This window comes from Mirounga leonina, unplaced genomic scaffold (genome assembly GCF_011800145.1).
Source record: "Mirounga leonina isolate KUSES-001 unplaced genomic scaffold, KU_Mleo_1.0 Mir_153, whole genome shotgun sequence".
NCBI lineage: Eukaryota > Metazoa > Chordata > Mammalia > Carnivora > Phocidae > Mirounga > Mirounga leonina.
Window position 1 is genome coordinate 25,141,553 of NW_023270387.1, and position 26,699 is coordinate 25,168,251.

A 26,699-nucleotide genomic window follows, 5' to 3' on the forward strand; every position below is an offset into this window, starting at 1 on the left:
TCTTTCTTTCTTTCTTTCTTTCTTTCTTTCTTTCTTTCTTTCTTTCTTTCTTTCTTTCTTTCTTTCTTTCTTTCTTTTTCCTTCCTCCCTTCCTCCCTTCCTCCCTTCCTTCCTTCCTTCCTTCCTTCCTTCCTTCCTTTCTTTCTTTTCTTTCTCCCTTCCTCCTCCTCCTCTTCTTCTCCATCTTCCTCTTCCTCCTCGTCCTTCTTCATCTTCATCTTCCTCCCCATCCCCCTCCTCCTCTTCTTCTTCATCTTCCTCCCCCCCCCTTCTTCTTCTTTGCCTAGTTACTCTGGCTAGAACTTCCAATACTATTTTGAATAGAAGTGGCAAGAAGTAGGCATCCTAGGGGCGCCTGGGTGGCACAGTTGGTTAAGCGACTGCCTTTGGTTCAGGTCATGATCTTGGGGTCCTGGGATCAAGCCCCACATCAGGCTCCCTACTCGGCAGGAAGCCTGCTTCTCCCTCTCCCACTCTGCCTGCTTGTGTTCCCTCTCTCGCGGTGTCTCTCTCTGTCAAATAAATAAATAAAATCTTAAAAAAAAAAAAAAAGAAGTAGGCATCCTTGTCTTGTTCCTGATCTTAGAGGAAAGGCTTTCAACACTGAGTATATTAGCTGTGGATTTTCCATATATGGGCTTTATCATGTTGAATAAATTTTTTTCTATTCCTAGTTCATTGATTCTTTTATCACAAAAGGATATTGAATTTTGTCATACTTTCTTTGCATCAGTTGTGTTCCCCTCCTTCATTCTATTACTTCTATTGATATTGTATTTTACATTGGTTGATTTTCGTGTGTTGAACTGTCCTTACATCCTGGGAATAAAACCCACTTGGTCATGGTATATAATCCTGTGGAATTTGGTTTGCTAGTAGTTTGTTGAGGATTTCTGCATCAATATTCATAAGGGATGTTGGCCTGTAGTTTTCTGGTAGTATCTTTGTTTGGCTTTGGTATTAGGGTAATGATAGCCTCATAGAATGAGTTAGGAAGTATTCCCTCCTCTTCAATTCTTTTTTGAACAATTTGAAAAGGACTGGTGTTAATTCTTCCTAAGTGTTTAGTAGAATTCACTAGTGAACCTTCTGATCCTGTGATTTTGTTGTTGTTGTTGAGAGTTTTTGATTCCTGACTCAATACTCTTACTAGTTTTCGGTCTATCCAGATTTTTCTCTTTCTTCATGAGTCAGTTTTGGTAGGTTGTGTGTTTCTAGGGATTTGTCCACTTCATCTAGATTATCCAGCATGTTGGCATACAATTATTCATAGTATTCTCTCATGATTAATTTTATTTCTTTAAAATCAGTAGTAATATCCCCACTTTTTTTTCTTATTTAGTAATTTGAGTTTTCTCTCTTTTTTCCTTAGCCAATCTCGCTAAAGAGTTGTCAATTTTTTTGAGCTTTTCAAAGAACCAATTTTGGTTTAGTTGATTTTCTTTGCTTTACTATTCCCATTTTATTTATCTCCATCTCAATCTTTATTATTTCCTTCCTTCTGCAGATGTTGGGTTTCTCTGTCTTTTTCTAGTTTCCTAAGGTGTAAAGTTAGGTTATTGATTTTGATATTCTTCTTTTTTAAAATATGTTTTTATAGTTGTAAATTTCCCTGTTAGAACTGCTTTTGCTACCTCCCATAAATTTTGATACGTTGTGTTTTCATTTTCGTTTTTACCAAGGTATTTTCTAATTTCACTTGTGATTTCTTCTCTAACTCATTAGTTGTTTAAGAGTATGTTCTTTGGGACATCTGGGTGGCTCAGTTGGTTAAGCGTCTGCCTTCAGCTCAGGTCATGATCCCAGGGTCCTGGGATTGCTTCCCGCATCGGGCTCCTTGCTTAGCGGGGAGCCTGCTTCTCCCTCTGCCTGCTGCTCCCTCTGCTTGTGCTCTCTCTCTCTGACAAATAAATAAATAAAATCTTTAAAAAAAAAGTATGTTCTTTAGGGGAGCCTGGGTGTTGCAGTTGGTTAAGCATCCGAATCTTGGTTTCGTTCAGGTCATGATCTCAGGGTCATGAGATTGAGCCCCATGTAGGGGTCTGTGCTAGGGGAGGCTGGGTGGTGCAATTGGTTAAGCATACCACTCTTGGTTTCAGCTCAGGTCATGATCTCCAGGTTGTGAGATCAAGCCCCATGTAGGTCTCCATGCTTAGTGGGGCGTCCGCTTGAGATTCTCTCTCCCTCCCACTCATGCTCACTTGCTCTCTTTCTCTCCCCCAAATAAATAAATCATAAAAAGAAAAGAGTATGTTCTTTAATTTCCACATATTTTTGATTTTTTAAACTTTCCTCCTGTTTTTGATTTCTAGTTTCATTCTATTTTGATAAGAAGATGCATTGCACAATTTCAATTTTTTAAAATTTATTAAGAATTGTTTGGAATATATATATATTTATATGTATATTTGGTTCTGCTGGTTAGTGTATATATGCTTATATTTGTTATATCTTTTTGATGAATTGACCCTTCTATCAAGATATAATGTCCTGGGGCACCTGGGTGGCTCTGTCAGTTAAGCATCTGACTCTTGGTTTTGGCTCAGGTCATGATCTCAGAGTCCTGGGATCAAACCCCTGTCAGGCTCTGCACTCAGCGGGAAGTCTGCTTGAGATTCTCTCTTCCCCTGCCCCTACCACTCATGTATGCTCTCTCTTGCTCTCTCAAATAAATAAATTAATTTAAAAAAGATATAATGTCCTTATTTGTCTCTTGTAACAGTCTTTAACTTCATTTCTACTTTGCCTGATATTATTATAGCCACCCTAGTTCTCTTTTGATTATTGTTTGCTTGGGATATCTTCTTCCACCCTTTCACTTTCAGGCCATTTGTGTCTTTGGATCTAGTGAGTCTCTGGTAGACAGTATATAGTTGGATCATGTTTTTAAATCAGTTCTGCCAATCTCTGCCTTTTGATTGGACAGTTTAATCCATTTACATCTAAAGTAATTACTGATAAGTGATGGATCACTAAATCCTACACCTGAAACTATTATTACACTGTACGTTATCTAACTGGCATTTAAATAAAAACTTGGAAGAAAAAATAAAGTAATTATTGATAATAAAGAACTTACTTCTGGGGCCTGAGAAGGTGGGGTCTGTGACGCTCACGACCCGGGCTCTGGCACTTCTTTCCTCTCCGCTAGCTGCGACCTGAGGGAGAAGTGTTGCTAGGTCTGTGGGGAGCCACAGCAATGGCCTCTGTGCTGTCCTACGAAAGCCTGGTCCATGCTGTGGCTGGAGCCATGGGAAGTGTGACAGCAATGACAGTATTTTTTCCCTTGGATACAGCTCAACTCCGACTTCAAGTTGTTGAGAAAAGAAAGTCCAAAACTACACACATGGTGCTCCTCGAGAACATTAAGGGAGAAGGCCTCCTGGCACCATATCGAGGGTGGTTTCCAGTTATTTCTAGTCTCTGCTGCTCCAGTTTTGTCTATTTCTACACTTTTAATAGTCTCAAAGCAGTCTGGGTCAAAGGTCAACGTTCTACTACTGGAAAAGATCTAGTAGTTGGATTTGTTGCAGGAGTGGTGAATGTGTTGCTAACAACTCCACTCTGGGTGGTAAACACCAGACTAAAGCTGCAAGGGGCAAAATTTAGGAATGAAGACATTGTACCAACCAAATGCAAAGGTATTATTGATGCTTTTCACCAGATCATTCGAGATGAAGGAACCTTGGCTTTATGGAATGGCACATTTCCTTCCTTGCTGTTGGTCTTCAATCCTGCCATCCAGTTCATGTTCTATGAAGGTTTAAAAAGGCAGCTTCTAAAGTAACAAGTGAAGCTTTCTTCTTTGGGTGTGTTCATCATCACTGGTGCAATATCCAAAGCGATTGCTACCACCATCACCAACCTATGCAGACGGTACAGTCAATTCTGAGGTTTGGACGTCACAGACTAAACCCAGAAAACAGAACATTGGGGAGTCTTCGGAATGTTCTCTATCTTCTTCACCAACGAGTAAAGCATTTTGGAATCATGGGACTCTACAAAGGCCTTGAAGCCAAACTGCTACAGACAGTCCTCACTGCTGCTCTCATGGTCCTGGTTTATGAGAAACTGATGGCTGCTACCTTCACAGTTATGGGGCTGAAGAGTACCCACAAGCACTGAGACACCTCACACTGCAAAGTACAGAAAGATGCTCAGGATGGGGCGTTCCTTCTGTGTGAAGGGAAGTGATTCTCTTTTTATTTTTGTGTGTGCACCGTGAATTTTACCCTCATTGGCTGGAAAAGCATCTAAGGGTAAACATGGAATATAGCCAGCAGGACCTGTCCACAACTTAATTTTTATGATGGTTGGTTGAATTTTGTGGAGGAGGTTAGTCTAATGGTCATACAAAAAAACCCATTATTGAAAACCTGAAAAAAAAAAAAAAAGAACTTCTGTAATTTTGCTATTTGGTTTTTGTATGTCTTATAGCTTTTTGTTCCTCATTTTCTCCATTACTGCTTTCTTTTGTAGTTTTCTTGATTTTTGGTAGTGACATATTTTGTTTCTCTTCTTATTTCCTTTTGTATGCATTCAATAGTTATATTTTTGTGGTTACAATTATAATTGCATATAACATTCTGAAGTTATAGCTACCTAATTTGAATTGATACCAACTTAATTTCAATAGCATACAAAACTCCACTTCTGTACAGCTGTATCCTCCTCCCCACCCAACTTTATGTTATTGATGTAACAAGTTACATTTTTATATATTATGTGCCTATATTAGTTCCCTAGTGCTGCTCTAACAAGTTACTGGAATTGGGTGGTTTAAATAGGAGAAATTTGTTATCTCACAGAGGCTAGAAGTTATCTCTGGAGGCTAGAAGTCCAAGATCAACATGTCAGCAGGATTGCTTCCTCCTGAGTCTGTGAGAGATAATCTGTTCATGTCTCTTACCTACTTCCTGGTGCTCTCCTGATAATCTTTGGTGTTCTTTGGCTTATAGAAATCATCACCCCAATCTCTGCCTTCGTCTCCAAATTTCCCCTTTCTATAGAGACATCAGTCATATTGGATTAGGGGCCCACACTACTCCAGTGTAACCTCATCTTAACTAATTATATCTGCAATGACCTTATATAGAAATAAGGTCATATTCTGAGGTACAGAGGTTTAGAATTTCAACATATTAATTTGGGGGGGCACATAATTTGACCCAAAACAGTGCCCCAGTAATATAGCTTTGTAATTATTTTATGCATTTTTTTCTCTTAATTCCTTTATCAGAGATCTTTATTTCTTCATGTAGCTTCAAGTTACTGTGTAGCATCCTTTCATTTTAACTTGAAGGACTCCCTTTAACATTTCTTGTAAGGCATTATCTAGTGAAAGTGAATTCCCTCAGCTTTTGTTTATCTGGGAATCTTCATTTCTCTATTTTTCCAGGAAAGTTTGGATGGTTATAGAATTCTTGGTTGAGGGGCGCCTAGGTGGCTCAGTCGTTAAGCATCTGCCTTCGGCTCAGGTCTTGATCCCAGGGTCCTGGGATCGAGCCCCGCATCAGGCTCCCTGCTCAGCGGGAAGCCTGCTTCTCCCTCTCCCACTCCCCCTGCCTGTGTTCCCTCTCTCGCTGTGTCGCTCTCTGTCAAATAAGTAAATAAAATCTTTAAAAAAAAAAAAAGAATTCTTGGTTGACAGTGTTTATCTTTCAGCACTTTAAACATTTTATTCCATGTTCCTTTGGCCTCCAAGTTTTCTTGTGGGAAATTGGTTGATATTCTTATTGAGGATCCCTAGTACTTGCTGATGGTTCACTTTTCTCTTGCTGCTTTCAAGCTTCTCTCTTTTTCTTTGAACAGTTTCCTTATAATGTGTCTCAGTTGGATCTTTTTGAGATTATCCTACCTGGAATTCACTGGGCTTCTTGGGGTTATAAAATTATGTATTCTTGGCAGTTGTAGATTCATGTATTTCATCAAATTTGGGATGTGTTGCCATTATTTCTTTAATCTTTCCCCCTTTCTCTTTTCTAGGACTCACATAATGTGTATGTTGGTATGTTTCATGGTATCCCACAGGTCCCTTCGGTTCTGTTCACTTTTCTTCATCCTTTTTGTTTCTGCTCCTCAGACTCCATAATTTCAGTTGTCTAATTCTCAGGTCTCCTGATTTTTAAAATTCTATTTGCTCAAATCTGCTGTTGGATCTCTCTAGTGAATTTTTCATTTCAATTATTGTAATTTTCACCTCCAGAATTTGTTTGGTTCCTTTTTATAATTTATGTCTCTATTGATATTTTCATTTTTTTGTACATCATTTCCCTGGTTTCCACTAGTTCTTTATCCACGTTTCCCTTTATGTCTGTGAATATATTTTAAGTTTCTCTAGTAAGTCTGATGTCTGGGCTTTCTCAGGAATAGTTTCTGTGAAGTTACTTTGTTCCTTTGAATAAGCTATGTTTTCTGTTTTTATCTATACCTAGTGATTTTTTGCTAAAAATTAGAATTTAGCTATTATAATATGGTAATCTCTGGAGATCACATTCTCCCCCTTCCCCAGGATTTGATTCTGTGTGTGTGTGTGTGTGTGTGTGTGTTGTTGTTGTTGTTGAAGTCTGTAGTAGTCTGTATTTTTTGAGTGTTTTCCTAACTATTTTTGTAGAGGCTAATATAATCCTTGTCATATATGATCACTGAGGTCTCTGTGCCTTTATTTTGATAGAGATTTCCGTGAATCCCAGGAATTCTTCCAGTGTTTGCACATTGGTTCTATGCCAGGGCATTCCTGCAACACTTAGCTAGGCTTGTTCTGAGGCTAGCAATCAGCCTGAGGTGAAAGCTTAAGGTCTTCTCAGATCTTTTCTAAGCATGCATCTTTCTTGGGTGTGCTTGTTGCTTCCTAAATTCTCCCATATATTAATTTCCACTTAATTTCTCAGTTGCATCCCAGCTTTTCTTTTGGGCCTTAGATAGACTCTTGTGTTTCCACCTGTAATCTCTTGCCCCAGAAGTCTGTGGGACTGTAGTCATATTTCAAGTTTGAGTAGTACCCACTGCTTTTCCTATATGATTTCTGAGTTAGACATTACAGTAACAATCTCCTTGCATCAGTCCTTCAAGTATCCCCCAGACAATTTAGAACAGATGTACACAATAGTTTGCAAATAAGGTCTTCTCTGCTCCTTCCAATTTGGGGGATAGTACTGGGAACTAGGCTGCCATCACTTCAAGGCCAAAACCACTGCCATGCTGGGGAGGGGCAGAGCAAGGGTGAGTAAAAATGCCACAAAAATTTCTTACTGTTTGAAGATTGCTTTCTTTTTTTGATTGGGTGTTTGCTTGGTGGCTGTAAACCTTTGAGTATTTTCCAGAGCTCCAGTAAGATTGGTTCAGATAATTTCTGCCTTTAAAAAATGTTTCTGGGGGTGCAGAATGAAAGCTTGGAGCTTCCTAGCTGCCAGTTCGCTGATGTCCTCTTTTTCAACATAGTTTAGCCTTCACTTGGACTTTCACCAAAGGGCATTAGAGGCCTTGGCATGAGACCTAAATGAAGGTGTGTGCAATCACAAAAAATGGTGGGAACAAAGACACTCTTAGCCACCATAAAGAAACTTGGAATAAGAACTTGTTTGGGGAGTTAAAGTTTTATAGATGAGGAATCCACTAGGATATTGGATGACAGTTGAGAACAGATAAGCTCATGGAATGTTCTGTCCAGGTAGTAAATTGCTCAGGGAGCTGGTGCTTGCCGACAGTATGGGACAGCTGCAGTTACATGCTACAGATGATTGGGTCTGTTTCTGGATGCAGATTAATTCCAGCTCATGAAGGGTTTTGAGCAATGCCAAAAATGATCTAGTAGAAGAATATGTGAAAGTAATGAGATGGCTGGTTCTGGTGCTAAATTAGAGCCTCCCCTCAGGGCTCAAAGAACCTGTCTGATTCAATTCATTCCTAATGGTAGCTGTCATATCAGTTTGTCCCAACCCTGACTGTGGTTCACAGCCATATCTCAGAAGTAACTTGGGAAGGTAAGCCTTTAATAATTGTCTCCATCTCGTTATTTCCACCCCCTCCCTCCTGTCAACAGTACCCCTGCCTCTCCTCTCAGTCTTCTTCTCTGACTACTTATCCTCCTTTGCTTCCTACTTCCTCAGCAAAAATAATACTCCAAGGAGATCATCTGCTAAATGAATTCACATTAAGGTGTACATAGTGAATAAGACTTGAGTGTAAACACTTTCAGGGGCTATTTGCATTTTAACAGAAATCTGTATTTTAAGATAAAAGGAAAAAATTTCTAATTGTGAAGCTCTAAGTGTTAACTGTTCCACAGGAAAGAGAATTTTTAGAGGAGCTTGTTCCAACTCAGTATTTTTCTGTTTTCTAGTTATTCACTACTCCAGATAGCATGAAGAAATTCCAAATTATAAAAGAGCTTTAAAAAACCAAATTTGTCCTCCCAATGTGAAATGAAGCTCTGGGGCTGATTTGAGTATAATGTCATTGGATAATGACCTTTTACATTTTTTCAGGGAGAGACACCAGGGATAAAGCCAAGGCCTTGATGATATTGAGAAGTCAAGTCAAGTCAAGGAGATTTTCACCTTGCTACAGGAAAAGCTGTTAAGAAGTAATAGAACAGATCCAATTTAGAATCTTGAATATTTTAGAGGATAATAAGCAGCCTTCATACCTTTTTTTATAAGATTTTATTTATTTATTTGAGAGAGAGAGTGAGAGAGAGAGAGAGAAAGAGAGCACAAGAGGGGGGAGCGGGAGAAGGAGAAGCAGACTCCCTGCTGAGCAGGTAGCCCAATGCGGGACTCAATCCCAGGACTCCAGGATCATGACCTGAGCTGAAGGCAGTCGCCCAACCAACTGAGCCACCCAGGTGCTAGCAAACTGGGTACCAGGAAGTAAGAGCTAAGAGTGGGAAACACATTATTATCGTGATTGAATTTAACTTCTCCTAGCTTCTGTTTCTTCCTCTGTAATGTGGGAACAATAATAGCTTTTGAAGAGAGTTAGAACTCTTTTGATTGTAAACTACAAGAGGCCATATTGAACTAGGGTAAGTGGGGGGAAAAGGGGAATTTATAGACTTCATTCTGGATGTCCAAGGGGCATTGGCTTTTGGGTAAGGTTGGATCCAGAGACCTAAAGGATACCTTCAGAACTTTCTGACTCTATTTCTTAGTTCTGCTTGGTTTTGTTTGGATTTATCCTCACACAGTTTTAATTTATGTGTCAGCTAAGAAGATCTAAAAAATGTATATCCCAGCTAACAATTCTAACAGAAAATCTCATTCAGATATCAGTCCCAGGAAGATTATATTGCCTTGCTCAGGTCAGATGTCTAAACCCTAGCCATTGCTGTGTGGTGGGATTTTTTGATTGGCCAGCCTAAGTCATATGTGTAACCAGTGATTTGGCCAGTATACCATAGATGACTGCCTTTTCAGGGATCACATTACATGGAGGGAGAATTTCCTAAAGGATTCAGAAGGCAGAGGATGGGAAAGTATGCTGGGCATAAAAATATTATAGCTATTATAATTTATCAAACCTACCACTATAGAATCAAATGAGCAGACACAGGGAAACTGTTTATAAAATACAATCATAATTAAAACTTTTAATTCAAATGATGATAATACCATGATTATCAAAATCAAGAAAGCTGCATTGTATAAGATGGCTTTATTATTATTCATTATTATTAAAGATGGGAAAAGATGAGCCATTCAATATCTGGTGCAAGATAACTGAATAGGCCTCTGGAAAAAATGAAAGTAGAAGCCATACCTCCCATATATAACAAATGGATTAAAGCTTTAAATGTAAAAATGAAGCCATAAAAGTATTAGAAGAAAATATGAGAAAACTCTTTTATAATCTTGGAATGGGGACGGTCTTCCAGTCATTATTAAAAATTCTGAACCCAAAGAGTATGACTGATAAATAAAACTACATCAAAATCAAACATTCGTATGGTGAAAAACATCATTTGAGAAGAAGTCAAAAGGCAAAAACCAAATGTGATAAATAGCAGCAGTGCATTGGAGATGGCCTGCCCTGGCTCCCAGGGGCTGATTATTAAATTTTCAGGAATTTTGAAAGCTGATTATCAAACACAGCCATTATTTAAAATTAAGTCAGACAAGATTATAATTAAACACAGAATGTTACAAAGGTAAGAAATACTCCAAACTCATCACTTTCTAATTGTTTAACTACATTTTACTGTAATCCATGATCTTGGGGTTATTTACGTTTATTATATCTGTACTGTGGAGATATTATATAATGGTCTGCTACTGCACATCTCTTTCCAACTCCACATTTAGAGATGTAATATTGGTAGCTTGAGAGTGTCTGTGGTGGGAACATTTACATCATGGAAGTTGGCAAATGCTATAAACCAGGGTTTATTTTCCCCAGAGACCATTGTTCGAAATTAACCAACACACCACTGAAAAAACTTTTTGCAATTTAAATTACAGGGAAAGGGCTAATCTCCCTATATAATGTGCTCCTGTAAGCCAAGTATAAAAAACTATTCACCTAATAGGGCGCCTGGGTGGCTCAGTTGGTTGAGCGACTGCCTTCGGCTCAGGTCATGATCCTGGAGTCCCGGGATCGAGTCCCGCATCGGGCTCCCTGCTCAGCGGGGAGTCTGCTTCTCCCTCTGACCTTCCTCCTTCTCATGCTCTCTGTCTCTCATTCTCTCTCTCTCAAATAAATAAATAAAATCTTAAAAAAAAAAACAAAAAAAAAAAAACAAAAAAAACTTCACCTAATAGAAACATAAGAAAGGTATGAAGTGTCCATTCATATAAATAAAGAGGTGCTCTGTGTCATAAAAGAAATGCAAATCAAAACCATACTGAGATATTATTTTTTACCTATTAAAGTAGCAAAAATCCAAGTTTAATAAAACTCTTTTGGAAAGGCTGTGGGGAAACAGGCATTCTTTTACATTGCTGATGAGGATAAAATTGGTATAACTGGAAGGCAATTTGGCAATATATATATAAAATTACTAATACGTAGACTATTTGACTTATCAATCCTGTCTCTGAGTATTTATCCTATCATATAGTATAGAGTGTTTTTGTTTTTTAATAGCAAAAGATTGGAAACAACACAAATGTCCATCCACATGGGCTGGTTTAATAAATTGTGGAACATTCATACAGTGGAATTGACTGGAACTGTAAAAAAATTGAAATCATTCTCCAAGTTGAGAATGGGAGAATCTCCCAAGTTGTATTTTACCCTTCAGTTTTATTGAGATGTAATTGATGTGTAACAATGTATTTGTTTAAGATGTACAACATAATACTTTGATATATGTATATATTGCAAATAATCACCACAACAGGTTTAGTTAACATCCATCACCTCATATAGTTACAATTTTTTTCTTGCGATGGGAACTTTTAAGATCTTGTAAGATCTTAGCAACTTTCAAATATACATTATAGTATTGTTAACTATAGTCACCATGCTATACATTACATCTCTAGAACTTGTTTACCTTATGACTGGAAGTTAGTACTTTTTGACCACCGTCACCCATTTTCCTCACCCCCCCCACCCCTTGCCTGTGGCAACCAGCAATCTGTTCTCTGCTTCTATGAATTTGTTTGTTCACTTGCTTTTTTAGATTCCACATATAAATGAGATCATATAGTATTTGTTTTTCTCTGTCTGACTCATTTCACTTAGCATAATGCCCCGAGGATCCATCTATGTTGTCCAAATGGTAGGATTTCCTTCTTTTTTATGGCTGAATAGTATTCCATTCTATATATATATATTTTTTTTTTTCTTTGTTCATTCATCAGGTTACATTATTAAGTGAAAAAAGGCAAGGTTGGTATCAGAGTGTATAGTACATTCTCTTTTGCATAATGAAATAAAAATATAGTTGTATATGATTTGCATAAACAAACTCTGGAAGGATAAATAAGAAACTAATAAAAATGGTTATGGGGGAGTTTGCTGTGCAGAATGTGGGAACTGGATGGGGGAAAACGGGGTGAGAACAAGACTTTGCATTATCGGGGCACCGAGATGGCTCAGTCAGTTAAGCATCTGTCTTTGGCTCAGGTCATGATCCTCGAGTCCTGGGATCGAGCCCCACATCGTCCCTGCTTCTCCCTCTCCCTCTGCCTCTCCCCCTGCTTGTGTTCTCTCTCTCTGTCAAATAAATAAAATCTTTTTTTAAAAAAAGACTTTGTATTATCTTTTTTACACTGAAATAAATGTTGAACTATGTCAACACACTACCTTTTTACAAAATTAAGTGAGAAGAAATAAAAGCTCCATTAAAGAGCACCTTGGTTGTTTGATTCACCAGACGCTCAATACTTATTGAGCAGTGACCATGTGGCAGGCACTGTCCCAGGAACTACTCCCAGAAGACAGCACCAGATCATATAAGTTGTGATCTAAAGCTAAGAGTTTAGTGGTTGCCTTTAGTCTCATAAACCACTCTTGAAATGCCACATCTTCTGTTATGCCCACCCAGCAGTGTTCTCTCATCCCATCTGGTCTCATATTCATGACTTCCACATGGGAGGAACAACTCCCAGGCCCTTCAGGTCTAGGGACAATTTAATGCTTGTGTCTTCTTTGTGTATGTTCTCTGTCGATGTTTTCACATCTTGGTTGCCTTTTTTTTTGAGTGTGCTGTTTAATGTAATTGATGGAACTTGATATTTTACAAGCTCAGGGCTTTAATTTTATGGACAGTGAACAAAATGGACAGCAATTCCAGTGAATTTACATTCTAGTACTGGTCAGGGAAGGACTTTGTGAGGAGGTGATATTGAGCACGTATAAGGGAATGTGCTTGTCAGTATCTGGGATTATGCTTATAAGTTCATAGTAGTTATTATTTCTGCTGCCCTCAGGGGGATTGCAAAACTACACATGCACACACACACATGCACACTTGCACACATTTACCCTTATTTGTGAGTATATACTGCTGCCGAACTAAAGACTATGTCCTACTGATGGCATATCTGGTAAGGATGGTAGGTTTGAATGGAGTAAACCATCTCTGGTTTCTTGCTCTGGCCCCCAGTAACCAAGGTCACAGCAGACATTAGCTAGGCCTCTGGCTCTGACTGATGGATACACCTCTGGGTGTGGGGGCTTTATCCTCATTCCAAATGAAGCTAAATGGCCCATAAAATTAAAGCCATGACATTTTAATATCAGATTCTACCAACCAGAGTAAACGACACACTCAAAAAGAAAGGCAAACAAGATGTGAAAACATAGAGAACATAGAGGAGAATAGAACATTCAATTATTACCAGACCTTGACATTCATGGGGGATACTTTTACCATGCTGAGGTCACAGATATGAGACAGGGTTGGAGGAGAGAACACTGTTGGGTGGGCATAATGTCGGGTGGCACGTGAAGAGTAGTTTATATATGTTTGAAGAAACTCACAAATTCTTGAGCTTTAGATCACAACTTACATGATCTGGCGCTTGTTTCCTGGGCTCCTGCAGTACCCGTGCTCTCTTTTGTCCCAGCTCCTATAGCTCCTATTGCATTTTTCCCTTTTCTGTAATTGTTGACTAGGTGGCGAGCTCCTTAGAGGAAAGTTCTGTACATATTTCCTCCATATCCCTAGCACCCAGCACAGCCTTGACATTTAGAAGTCTCCATTGAAAGACTGGTAGCGACATGTCCCATGAAGCAAGAAACTGGATAACCTTGTATATATCTCTTTGGTTTGTGAGATGTGGAGTCCAAGAGGCATGCTTTGTTTTTCTGTCGGGTGGGGTGATGGACTGCAGGGTGTTTGTGGTAACTGTTAAGATTTCCTCCTCCCAGGGCGCCTGGGTGGCTCAGTTGGTTAAGCGACTGCCTTCAGCTCGGGTCATGATCCTGGAGTCCCGGGATCGAGTCCCGCATCGGGCTACCTGCTCGGCAGGGAGTCTGCTTCTCCCTCTCCTGCTCCCCCCTCTTGTGCTCTTTCTCTCTCTCACTCTCTCTCTCAAATAAATAAATAAAATCTTTAAAAAAAAAAAAAAGATTTCCTCCTCCCAGTTAGCCTGCACTCTGCGTGTACCCACAGTGCAGCAGGCTCAGCACAGCCGACTGTGACAGTTCTCAGCTCCTTGCCAGCTCGTTAGGCTCTCCCATGAATCTGTCCCAGAGTCTCCCACACCCTGCGATCTGACAGTAATCCAATCCCCTTCCTTAGCCTTCTCTGATCGCCCGCCCTGTGTTTTCCTCACCTCTGTCCCTTGCTGTCTGAGCTTCTCAGACTTCAGCAGCCATGCGGGACTAAAGCAAAAGTGAGTTCATCCACAGAGCATGTGCCGGGGCAGCCAAGTACTCCAGGTTTGAATAAAATGACCCAATGTATTTGGTATTCGCTGGGCAGTCACACAGGGACATGTCCATTCTGGGATGTCCCTCAGCAGGGCAGATGCTGCCTCAGCCAGATTTGCCAAAGGTCCTTGAATCTGGTTCCCGGTGGAGGCTGGGGGGGGGGGGGGGGGGCGCTGTCCAGAGTCTACCTTCCATGGCTGTTCTGCCAGGCCCCTTATTCCAACAGGAATTTCTACTCCCAATTCCATTTGGATTCTTCCCAATTTGAAATCTCTCACCTGGTCTGTAACTGCAAATTTAAAAGACTCAAAATTGCAGCTTTCATAGACAAGGGACTGTTTTATTTCTGGGGGTAAAGAATTGGCACTGGCTAATGAGTTATATTCCAATGTACAATGCCCTCTGATTGTGTATTATATATTAGCACTCTGGACTTGAAAGAGACAATTGTGTAATGTTTGCCCATTAATTGAGAATAATCATCTCAGCTGCACAGTATTGCATACCAGCCAAGCTTGTCATTCCCATATCCAAAAGCTTTTAATTGTTGTATTGCCCTTTAATGGCAACCTTTCTCAGAGTTTGGAGAACAAAAGCAGAGACTTACCTAAATATCAACTCCTTCCCACCCTGAGAGAAAAGAATCCATTTAGATGGAAAGGATTTGAGTTTTCTAATCCCCGTAGAGTGATCATGCCGTACCAATTTCCATTATCCATCAAATCTAAACGCTAAGGCCATGGGATTGCTTCTTCCTAATAAAGTTATGAAATGTATCAGACAAGAAAAAGGCTTGCACGATTACATAGTAAGCTGGAGACTAAAATAGAAGAAATGCATTAAGATCATTGTCAGGACCCTTTTGAGTGCAAGTAACAGAAAATCTAAATCAAACTGTCTATGTCAAAATTTTCCTTGGTTCACATAAATAAAAGTCCCAGTATGGGGTTGCTTCAGCATGTCTAGATTCCAGGGCTCAAAAATATCTTCAAGCTTTGGTCCCATGCTCTCCATGTCTCGACTCTTCTTTGCTCTCTTGCTGCATTCTTAGGTGGGCCCTCCGCTCCTCTGGCCAAAGACGGCAGGTGGCAGCTTAGCTCCAGGCTCACATCTCTGGTGAAAGGCCCAAGATGGAATTTCACTGGACCAGCTTGGGTCATGGTCTTTATTCTGAATCAGTTATGATGGCCAGGGGGGATGGAGTATGTTCACCGGCCAGGCCTTAATCTTGCTCACCCCTGGGGGTGGAAAGGCAGGGTCAGATCCATCAATCCAAACCAGGTGAACTAGTAATAGAAGGTGGTGGTGATTCTCCAAGAAAAAACAGGCACGGTTACCAGAAAAATTGGACTGGAGGCTGAACCTGAAAAACTGAGGTACTGTACTTTCATCTCCACTTCAGGGATGAATGAATGGCTTTCTAGGTTGGTAATTCAAGCCTAATGTCTTCTTCCAGAACCTTCTCCATAATAAAGATGACCGTTTACCGAGTATCTGATGTTGTGTGGGGGATTTTACATATATCCTCTCATTTAGTCCTACCGGGCCGGTATGATTAACCCCTCTTCAGAATAAGGGAATGGAGGCACAGGGAGATTAAATGACATGCTCTAAGCCACACAACTATTAAAAAGTGAGCCATTATTCAACCCTGGCCTAACTCCAAAATACATGCCTTCTCCCCTTTTGTGTGTTTCCCAAACTTGCCCATTGGCAAGACTTTCTGGAGTGTTTATTAAAAATACAGGTTTTCAGGCACACTCTCCCCTCTCCTCCCAGCTCTGCCCCAGAGATTCTGATTCAATAAATCTTGGCTAAAGTCTGGGAATCTCTTTTGTTAACAAGGGTGCTCAGTGATTCTTATAATTAGACTAGTTTGAAAATGTACAATATCATGCTGCCTCCCACAGGTTAAAAAAAACCTGCCAATGGCCGCTGCCCAGTGCTAGCACCTCTTCCTGTCTGCTCCCTTTCCCCCCAGAGCACCCGAGGGAATTGCTTTAGCTGCTGGCTATGCTCAGTCCACTCTCTAGAGCAGTGGTCTCCAAGGATGGGGTGCATAGAGGTTCTGCTGGTGTCTGGGGAAAAAAATATTTATTCTTTTTTTTTTCAATTTCTATTTGATTTTTATTCAAAAAGAAAAGAAATTCAGCTTTACTGAAGTCGATATCCAAATTGACACTGGCATTTTTCCTGAGGCACCTTTGAGACATCTATGGTACCTGAGGTGCCTGAGGAGGAAAGCGAGTGGTCCGACAACGCACAATGGCGCCCCCATCCTTTGCAGCTTCCAGGCCCCTGAGACCTGATCTGTACCTAAGGGGAATTGCAGATTATATTATCCTGTCCCCCAAAGTCACCAGGCTCAGAGGGTTTGAGACAAGTGTTACAAAATCACCAACAAACATATAATCATTATATTATACCTGTTTCAGATGATTGAAAAAGGAAGAAAGCTACCCAGATCTTTCTGTGAATTAGTATAACTTTGATACCACTGACAAGGACAAAACAAGAAAATGATCTGTTAGTCACACTTAAGAATGTAGATGTAGGATTCCTAAATAAAGGACTGGCAAATTTAATTCAGCAGTGTAATAAAAATAATAGATATCCATTTGCAACAACGTGGATGGAGCTAGAGAGTATAATGCTAAGTGAAATAAGTCAGTCAGAGAAAGACAAATACCATATGATTTCACTCATATGTGGAATTTAAGGAAAAAAAAACCAAGCAAACTGGAAAAAAAGAGAGACACAAATCAAGAAACAGACTCTTAACTATAGAGAACAAACTGGTGGTTACCAGAGAGGAGGTGGATGGGGGATGGGTGAACTAGGTGATGGGGATGGAGGAGGCACTTGTTGTGATGAGCACCGGGTGCTGTATGGAAGTGTTGAATCACTATAGTGTATACCTCAAACTAATATAACACTGTATGTTAACTAACTGGAATGAAAATAAAGACTCAAAAAATAATAGGTAGCGAATACTTCAAATAAGTAGGGTCCATGGGACACAGCCATGCTCTGTCATTATTTTCTTTCTGCTATTGTCCTTATGAGCTGATTTATGGGGCTAGTTCTTTCTTGCCTATGAATAAATGAAAATTCATGGACTTTCCTGGCCACGCTAAGTAAAAAGTCCTTTGCTCATGAAAAACTGTCTCAATTTATGAATTAAGATATATAGTCCCCGGTTATAGTTAAACTTATAGTATCACAAAGTTAAAGCTTATCCTCATCCCCAGCCTGAGCCTGCAGCAGGTGGAAACCTTGTGGTGGGAATAGACAGCAGGTATGCATCTCATCTGTTTCCCACAACTGGATTTCCTTCTCCTTCTCATGTACTTGTTAGTTGTCTCTGACTCCTCTAGGATTGAAGCAGGGGAAGGGAGGGGAGCAGTAGGAAGGTCCTACTTGCCCAGCACTGTTATGAACTGGTATCAGAACACCCTGGACTGGGCAGAAGCTTAAAGCTGACTTCTATTTTTTTTTTAAATCATGGAACTCTCTGTGGGTTTTCTTTGAGACCCTCTATTTCTGGGAATCTCTCACCTACAATTCCATTCATGCAGAAGAGTGTACCTTTTCTACTTAGTTTCCACCCATAGCAATGCTAGTTCTTTATAGAAGCTGGCCCTCTTACATGACTCTAAGATGATTCCACAAAGGCACATATTCTCTTACGGCTCACAACTGGCCCATGAGAACTATCTCCATTCTTTGCTCAGATAAATTCTGGGCATGCGGGATTTCTCTAATGCCTCTGTTTACGCTGCATCACAACAACTACCAGCCAGTCTCTCCCTGTTTAGATTTCTCAGATTTTAGAAACAGTCTACACTGTTCTTCAAGTTCTAGGAGACTTCATGGAAGAGCAAGGAGCCAAGAAACCCAGATGCCATTTTGAAAGAGATGGTGGAACTTGTTCTATGAGATATGTAGACTTATTTTTAAAGACATCTTAAAAATTAGGACATGGGATAGTGCAAGAATTTGAAAATTAATTGATGGATTAATTCAATTAATGAATTGAAGGATAGGAAGCCCAGAAACCCACTCACACATACATGGACACTTGACTTGGTATATGATAAAGGTAGAATTACAAGTCTGGAGAAATAATGGCTGTTCAATAGTGGTGCTTGGGAAATTGATTATCTGTATGGAAAAACACAAAATTGGATCCCTCTCTCATCTTACAGGTGGGGTAAAGTCCTGCAAGTAAAAAAACCTAACTTTAAAATTTTAGAAGAAAATATTGGTCTTCATGACTTTGTGTAGAGAAAAGATTTCTTTTTTAAGATTTTATTCATTTATTTGACAGAGAGAGCAGAGAGAGAGAGAGCACAAGTAGGCAGAGTGGCAGGCAGAGGGAGAAGGAGAAGCAGCGTGGCTCAATCCCAGGACCCTGGGATCATGACCCAAGCCAAAGGCAGATGCTTAACCGACTGAGCCACCCAAGTGCCCTGAGAAAAAATTTCTTAGGGGCACCTGGCTGGCTCAGTTGGAAGAGTGTGAGCCTCTTGATCTTGGGGTTATGAGTTCAAGCCCTATGTTGGGGGTAGAGATTACTTAAATAAATAAATAAACTTTAAAAAAAAGAAAAAGAAAGATTTCTTAGAGTTTACACCAAAACCTCAAACTGTATAGGAAAAAATAAGGATAAGTTTTATTACATTATATTAATAGTAAATTTTCTGCATCAACCAAAGATACTATAAACAAAATAAAAAGACAAAACCAGATATTTGGGGAAAGCTATTTCAAATGCAAAATCTGACAGAGGAAAAGTAGCCAGAATAAAGAAAGAGCCCTTACAAACCAATAATGATGATAATGGTAATAGCCAGGCACTGTCCTAAGCACTTGAGATATATTAACTCATTTAATCTTTACTATGTTCCTGTGAGAGAGGTTTTTATTGTCCCCACTTTACTGATGAAGAAACAGGCATAGTGAGTGTTCGATAACTTGCTTAAAGTAACTGGTAGGACTGAGTTTGAGCCTAGAAGTTTGGTTCGGGTTCCTATGGTCTAAGCCACTATGTCTGCTCTCATACTCAATAGAGATAGCAACCCAAGTAGCCAACACACATATAAGAAGAACCTCAAGCTCACTAGCAATCAGAGAAGTGAAAATTAAAATATCAAGGAGAAATCATTTCACACCCATGAATTGGAAAAAAAAGTCTGATAATACCAAGTTTGAGTGAGGATGTAGGAAGAAAATGAAACTCTTTATTTATTAAAATTTTAAAAATTTGAGTATAGTTGAGACACAATGTTATCTTAGTTTCAGCTGTACTTATTTATTTATTAAAAAATTTAAAAAGATTTTATTTATTTATATGTTTTGGGGGTGGGCAGAGGGAGAGGGAGAGAAAGAGAGTTTTAAGCAGGCTCCACGCCCAGTGTGGAGCCTGATGTGGGGCTTGATCTTACAACCCTGAGATCATGACCTGAGCCCAAGTGAAGAGTTGTAGTCTTAACCGACTGAGCCACCTAGGCACCCCAAGGTTTTATTTTTTTAAAGTAATCTCTACACCCAACTTGGGACTTGAATTTATAATCCCAAGATAAAGAATCAAATGCTCCACTGACTTGAGCTAACCAGGTGTCCCTAAAATTTTTTTTTTTGAGTATAGTTCGAAAATGAAGCCTTTTGTACACTGCTGGTGGAAGTATAAATTCGCACAAACTTTTTGGAGAGCAATTTGGTTATATCTAGTAAATTTGAAGGTGTTCATATCCTGTGACCTAACAGTTTTACGTCTAAAAATATGTGCTAGAGAAATGTTCATGCTGTGCACAGGGAGAGGTGTTCAAGAATATTCATTTCAGTATTGTTTATAATAGCAAAATTTGAAAACCTAAGAATTCACTCACAGGAAAAAAATTGTCATAATATATACCATGAAATAACATGTAGCAGTTAAAATGAACCAGCAATATATCTACCAATATGGATAATTATGAAAAAAATAGTATCAGGTAGGAAAAAAACTGGTTGAAGTAAGATATTTATAGTGTAATAGAATTCTATAAGATTTAAACAACTGTAAAACAATGCTATTTAATATGTATGTATACAAAATAAGTATTAAAAAATGAAAACTTGAACAAGAATGATAAATAATGTATTCATGGTCATATTTACCTCCAACAGAAAAAGAAGGGCAATGAGGTCAGGGATATGTCTGCATTGGAAGTCTCAACTGTATTCATTAATGCTTAATTAGAAAAGTGCTTAATTAAAAAAAAATCCTGAGACAGGTCTCCAAATACCATTTCACCTGGAAAAATGACTGATTCCAGGTCTGGGAAAGAAATGTACCTGACGAGGGGTGCCTGGGTGGCTTAGTGAGTTAAGCATCTGCCTTTGGCTCAGGTCATGATCCCAGGGCACTGTGATCAAGCCCCACATTGGGTTCCCTGCTCAGTGGGGAGTCTGCTTCTCCTTCTCCCTCTCCCTCTGTGCTCTCTCTCTCTCAAATAAAAAAATACAATCTTAAAAAAAAAAAAAAAAAGAAATGTACATGACGAGCCAACTTGTTTTGCAGGGAAGCTTTCCCAGACTATTTGAGGTCATGTCAAAACAACACGGGAACCACTTTGAAGGGGCTCCCACTTGCCAAAGTGGGGTCATTTCTGCATCAAAAAGAATAATAACTACAATGGATTAAAACCTGTCAAATACATAAAAACTATGAGTTCACAATGATACCTAAAACAACCACAAAAACAAAATACAGCTAACACCTTGCCTTTGGAAGTTGCTAGATAATAATTTATTATTCTGAAAATGAATAAATAATGAGAAAGCCTTTATTTTATTCTTTCTATGCCAACTATATATATATTTTTAAAGATTTTATTTATTTATTTGAGAGAGAGAGAATGAGAGACAGAGAGCATGAAAGGGAGGAGGGTCAGAGGGAGAAGCAGACTCCCTGCAAAGCAGGGAGCCCGATGCGGGACTCGATCCCGGGACTCCAGGATCATGACCTGAGCCGAAGGCAGTCGCTTAACCAACTGAGCCACCCAGGCGCCCCTATGCCAACTATATTTTAGAGTTACTAGATATTTGATAAAAGTAGGTGCTATATAGAAGAATTCCAAATAATAAATGCGGAAGGAATGATAGAATTTAAAAAAACACTTCATTTTTGACCTCTAATGAGATAGTTGATTTAGGCAACATTTGTTGATGAGGCTAAAACTACTAGCTGAACTGTTGATGGGGAACATTATAATGGAAGGGTCAGGCTGACACCACCTATACCCTGTGATCAATCTTAGCCTCCTGAAAAGTTGGACAGCCTAAATGTTACATGCCTCATGAGATGATATATCAGGAAGTATTTCTTATGATGTTTCTTGCCTAAAAAATTGAACCTGATTCCAATCGAGTCTTTAGAACTGCTACTCGTTTACAGGAAATATGAGGGATAGAAGAACTGCTTGAATGACAAGGATATGGTTGGCTAGATCCCAAAGATGGGACACTCTATGGGAAATGTGACCCGGTTTCTCCAAATATGCATTATGCTCCAACAAGAATGGCATTAGAGAAAAAGGGAAGATGAGTTATTATAGGATAAAATACACTGAGGAGAGAAAACAGCCAAATGCATTGTGAGGCCCTTGTTTGGACCCTGATTCAAACAAATCAACAATAAAAAGACCTGTTGGAGAAAAATCAAGGAAATATGCATAGGGATTGGTAGGAGAGGTCATTAAGGAGTTATTGTTATTCTTGATAAGTGTGTTGAAGGTATAGTAATTATGTTTAAAATGTCCTCGGGGTGCCTGGGTGGCTCAGTCTGCCTTCGGCTCAGGTCACAATCCCAGGGTCCTGGGATTGAGCCCTGCATCAGGCTCCCCACTCAGTGGGGAGTCTGTTTCTCCTTCTGCCCCTCCCCCTACTCATGCTCTCTCTATCATAAATAAATAAAATCTTTAAAAAATAAAATGTCCTCAACATTAAGATAAGGACATTTTAGACAGAGGGTAACATGGTGAAATACATGCCTTTCCAATGGTCTTTTACCCCAACCCTTCAGGGAATCTTAATTATGGAAACCACTCAAATACTTCACTCAAGGGTCAAAACAGTGATATGAGAGCGTAGGAAGAGAATGAATACAAATGAATAGGGCTGGATTTCCCGTGCTTTAGTGAGGTGGTGTTGGGGTAGAGCTCTAGGGTACCACACCCATGTTTGTGGGGCTGGCACAGCCCCTCAGCCCAGAGTAGGGGTGCCAACAGGGTCAGTGAAGCTAGGAGAAGGGCACAGTGTCCTGGGGGCATTGGGTGTATGGTGGGGGCTGCCAGGAGGAAGTGGAGCTTCTGGAGCGCACATCAAATGCCCAGGAGCTCCTGGACTAGAAAGGCAGGAGAGGAAGAAGTCCCCTCTTAGGTGAGAAGGGTGCCTTGAGTATTGTTCTGCCAGGGTTCCCACTCCAGGCTGATTCGGTCTGGAGACATTTGACCTGCACTCATAGAGATTCAGTATTTTACAACAAGCACAACAGTCCTAACTCAGGATCAAACCCATTTTAGAGCAAGAGAAACAAAGGCACAGAATCATTTAGCTTTTTATCTCTCTCTCTTTTTTCTTTAGATCGGGGTGGGGGAGTGGCAGAGAGAGAAGGAGAGAGAGAATCTTAAGCAGGGTCCATGCCTACCGTGGAGCCTGACACAGGGCTTGATCTCACGACCCTGAGATCATGACCCGAGCTGAAATCAAGAGTCGGACACTTAACCGACTGAGCCATCCAGGCGCCCCTACTTAGCTCTTACAAAGGCTGGGTGAGAACTCCCTCTTGGTGCCAGGCTGCTCTAACCACCACTGGCCTGTAAATTTTCTGGGCACTTTTGTCTAACATGTAGAAAGACTGTCCAAAGAGTTGCAGGCCTCAGGCCAAGGGTGTTAATAGCTACTATCTTCTTTCTGGGCTTTTATCAGGAACTGCTGTTCTCACAAATCCAACTGTGAGAACATTTGCCAGAGATTTCCCAAGAGCAGACTTAACTCTTTCTGTTATATCAGAATTAGCCTCTGTAGTGGTCTTCACACATCTTGGGGCCTGGGGCCACTACTAAGCCGGGTCCATTCTGTCCCTAGAAGCGGGTGCTCTGCTCTTTTGATTTGATGCCCGCTTCTCCTGGGTGGACCTGGGTGGGTTGGAATGTTTCTGTGGCAGTTTGCCAACAGCAAGAAGACTAAGCTTGCCCTGAGAATTTCCATTTGTGGGTGCTGAACCAAGTCCAGGGAGCCATCTACCAAGGAGAACATTTTGATTATATTTCTTTTGATTTAATTTCTTCCTTGCCATGTCCGCAGACTCTAATCTGGGAATTACTTTCGATCTTGAAAGACTTTTGCTTTCTGGACTTACGTAGACCAGGTCTGCCTTGTTTATAATGAGAAGGACATCATTCTACTATAAGTAAGTGTTCATCTGTACATTCTCTGAAGGCATGGGACTAAGAAGGGGTTATTGAAAAGAGGAGGAAAAGAACTAGGTGGGGTATCTTTTCTGGTCTTCGTGAAGATAATCCCATGATACATTGCCAGTATTGAAAAGACAGAGACTAATATCGAGCAGAATCGTACAGAAGAAAGAGCTCTACATTGGGCCATCTGACTTTAACAAGGCTTTTAGTCTATGTTGGCCTTGGTTGCCTGGTCTGCTTAAAGTGAGACTAATAATAACTAACTTAAGTAAAGGCAAGAGGTTCAACCTGATAAACACCTGGAATGACTTTCCTTTTCCTTAAATGTCAGAAATGTTGACAATGCCTCTCATTCATTCAATGAGTTATTATTACTTTATATCCTCATTCATTTATACATACATTCCCTCACTCAACAAATATTTGTTGAGGACATAGTATATGAAATTAACGATGCATGATACTATGGGAGATAAACGGTTCTGCCCTCAGGAATTTGTAGAGAATTTGCACGGAAAACTATAATGTACAGGATGTTAAATGCCATCAGGAAGGTGCCAGATGCTATGAGAGTTCGGGAAAAGAGAAATGGCTTCCAGGAGGGAACTTCAAGGAAGATTCCATGAAGAATGAAGTGGTTGGACTGAAGAATAAATAAAATGTGGATAGTTGTGGGGAAAAATATTCCACAAGCACAGCAAAAGCCTGAGCAGAGACCTGGAGAGGGGAATGTATGGTATATGTTTGGGAAACTATAAATCATCTGGAAAAGAATTGGAAACTCTCAAAGCTATTCAAGTCGAAGACCAATTAGGAGACAAGTGCCACAGTTCAAGGGATAGTTAGTGAGCATTTGAATTCAAGGGGTGAACTCAGGGGTAAGGGAAGAAGGAGATGTGAGTTTGGCCAGGAAACTATGAAGGGATGGGAGTGAAGGAACTGGAGTCCAGAATCTTGATATTTGCTTCTTTTCCTCAAGGTTGGTAGTCACTTTCCAAGGCCTGCTGCCTCTCTATTTTTATATTTGAATAGCACTGGTTTTAATACCCAGTCATCTGTTCAGAGAGGGCCAGAGTCTGGCCAAGCAGCGATAATATTTGCATCATGATCTTCATTTTAGGTGGTATTTGTGCTTTACTTAAGTGTGCCATTTTGCTCTAAAAGTCAATGAATGAGTCAGCAACATTTATTCAAAACCCATTGAGGTTTTACAATTTGTACATGTTTCAATAAGAGTTTTCTTGAATGTCTCTGATGTTTAAGGTGGTGTAGGGGGATGGAGGAAATTATAGCTTGCCTATAGGAGTTTACAAACTCATGGGGGGAGGGAAAGTTGTGTATGTAAATAATTATATAAAACAGGATATGTAAAAAGTACCACGAAATTAGAACAAGTTCAATCGAGGAAGCATTCGGGTCTCGCAACCTAGGAAAGCTTTAGGAGGGAAGTGGCCAATAAAAATATGTGTCTGTTTGAAATGCTCGAGGGTGGGGAACTGGAGAGGACTGAGAGGCTGGTGGCATGGAACTAAAGATCTGTGTAGCAGCAGTGGATTTTGTCAGGGGGAGCTGCTCACCAGTTGTATCTCTCAGGGCCTTCGAACTCCCTTTAACCAGTCCCCACCCACCCAGCTACACAGAGTTCTGCAATCTGCTCTCCTTTGGCTTAGTCTCCAGGGGAAGGGCAGTCGTAGAATGTGTCTGATGAATCAGGGGATGATGTTCGAGTAAACTAGGGGCCCTCCCATTGGCAGGGTTTTGACAAGACTGTAGTCTGACAATGAAACTGATATGAATGAGACACGTGGTGCCCCCAGGGCCCCTCGCCTTGCCTCCCCATCCTTCAAAATTGGTGTGGTTTGTTTTAAAAATCCCAACGGCTTTTACCAAGACCAGCTTTCCACACTCCGAGAATGGATTTCTCTTTGTGGTCTGGTAGGCCACTGTGGTTTCCCCTGCTGGATTCCTTTCTGTGGTTGGAGGTCAACCCCTTTCTTGTCTGCTGCTTCCAGGAACGCGTGGTGTGTGTCCCGGCTTGCTACACGGGACGGTTTTATTTGATCTCTCTTGAATGGAATGGCAGTCATCCAGCAGGCCTGGGTGCATGTATAAATAGAGGAACGCGTAAGCCTGCCTTTAATATCCAGAACATAAACCAGCCTGCACTGCGTGTTACCCCATCATGTTTTGATGAAAGGCTGCTGACAGCACCACAGACCATGCCGTGGGGCCCAGCAAACCACCTAATCCCACTGCTCTATCCCAGGCATCGATAGGACAGAGCTCTCTGCCAGGAACAATTTCTTTCCAGCCACCAGCAGCTCTGAGTTTCTTCGGCTTTTCTTGCTTCTGTCGCCCATTACTCATGACCCTTGGGCAGAGAGGCCACGGTGAACATGGGAAGATGGAGATGTACAGCTAAACCCCAAATCTTTTATTTCATTTTTCTTTAGGCAGAAGATTTAGACTCACTCACCTCTGAATCCCTGGGAAAATGGAGATAATGTCAAAAGGGCCCATTGAAAGTTCAGCATTTCGAGATCACCTGCCGACTTCCTACAATGTGCCACAGGAGAGCATCCCTTCCTCGCCTCTGCAGGATGAAGTATGCATTCCTGCCATTCGGATTCTTTACAGTCTGGTTCCAAATACTGTCCCCATCTTATAGCTCACCGCATCCTTACTTTAGCTTTTGTTTAACTGGATTGCTTTACTTTCTGTTTTCCTAGGCCCCTTATATCACTATGCCGTTATTGTATTGGTCTCCTCCCCTAAAATCGTTCCCTTCTCTTTGACTGTGGAAAGGCTTTCTATCCATCAGGCTGAGTTTAATTCTGGGACCTCCATGACCACTCCCATCCAGAGGTGTCTTTCTCTCCATAGCATGCCTTATTTCTACTATTTACTCAGTGA

General features: G+C 40.4%; 1 long non-coding RNA gene and 1 pseudogene across 1 annotated transcript in view; both read left to right on the top strand.

The window, feature by feature from the left end:
• Positions 1 to 26,699, top strand: part of LOC118013403 — a 57,490-nt gene that overhangs the window by 15,196 nt on the left and 15,595 nt on the right. The window contains exon 3 of the long non-coding RNA XR_004680004.1: positions 26,240 to 26,391. This is a non-coding gene — a long non-coding RNA (uncharacterized LOC118013403). The remainder of the gene's footprint in view (positions 1 to 26,239; positions 26,392 to 26,699) is intronic.
• Positions 3,007 to 4,389, top strand: LOC118013402 (annotated as a pseudogene).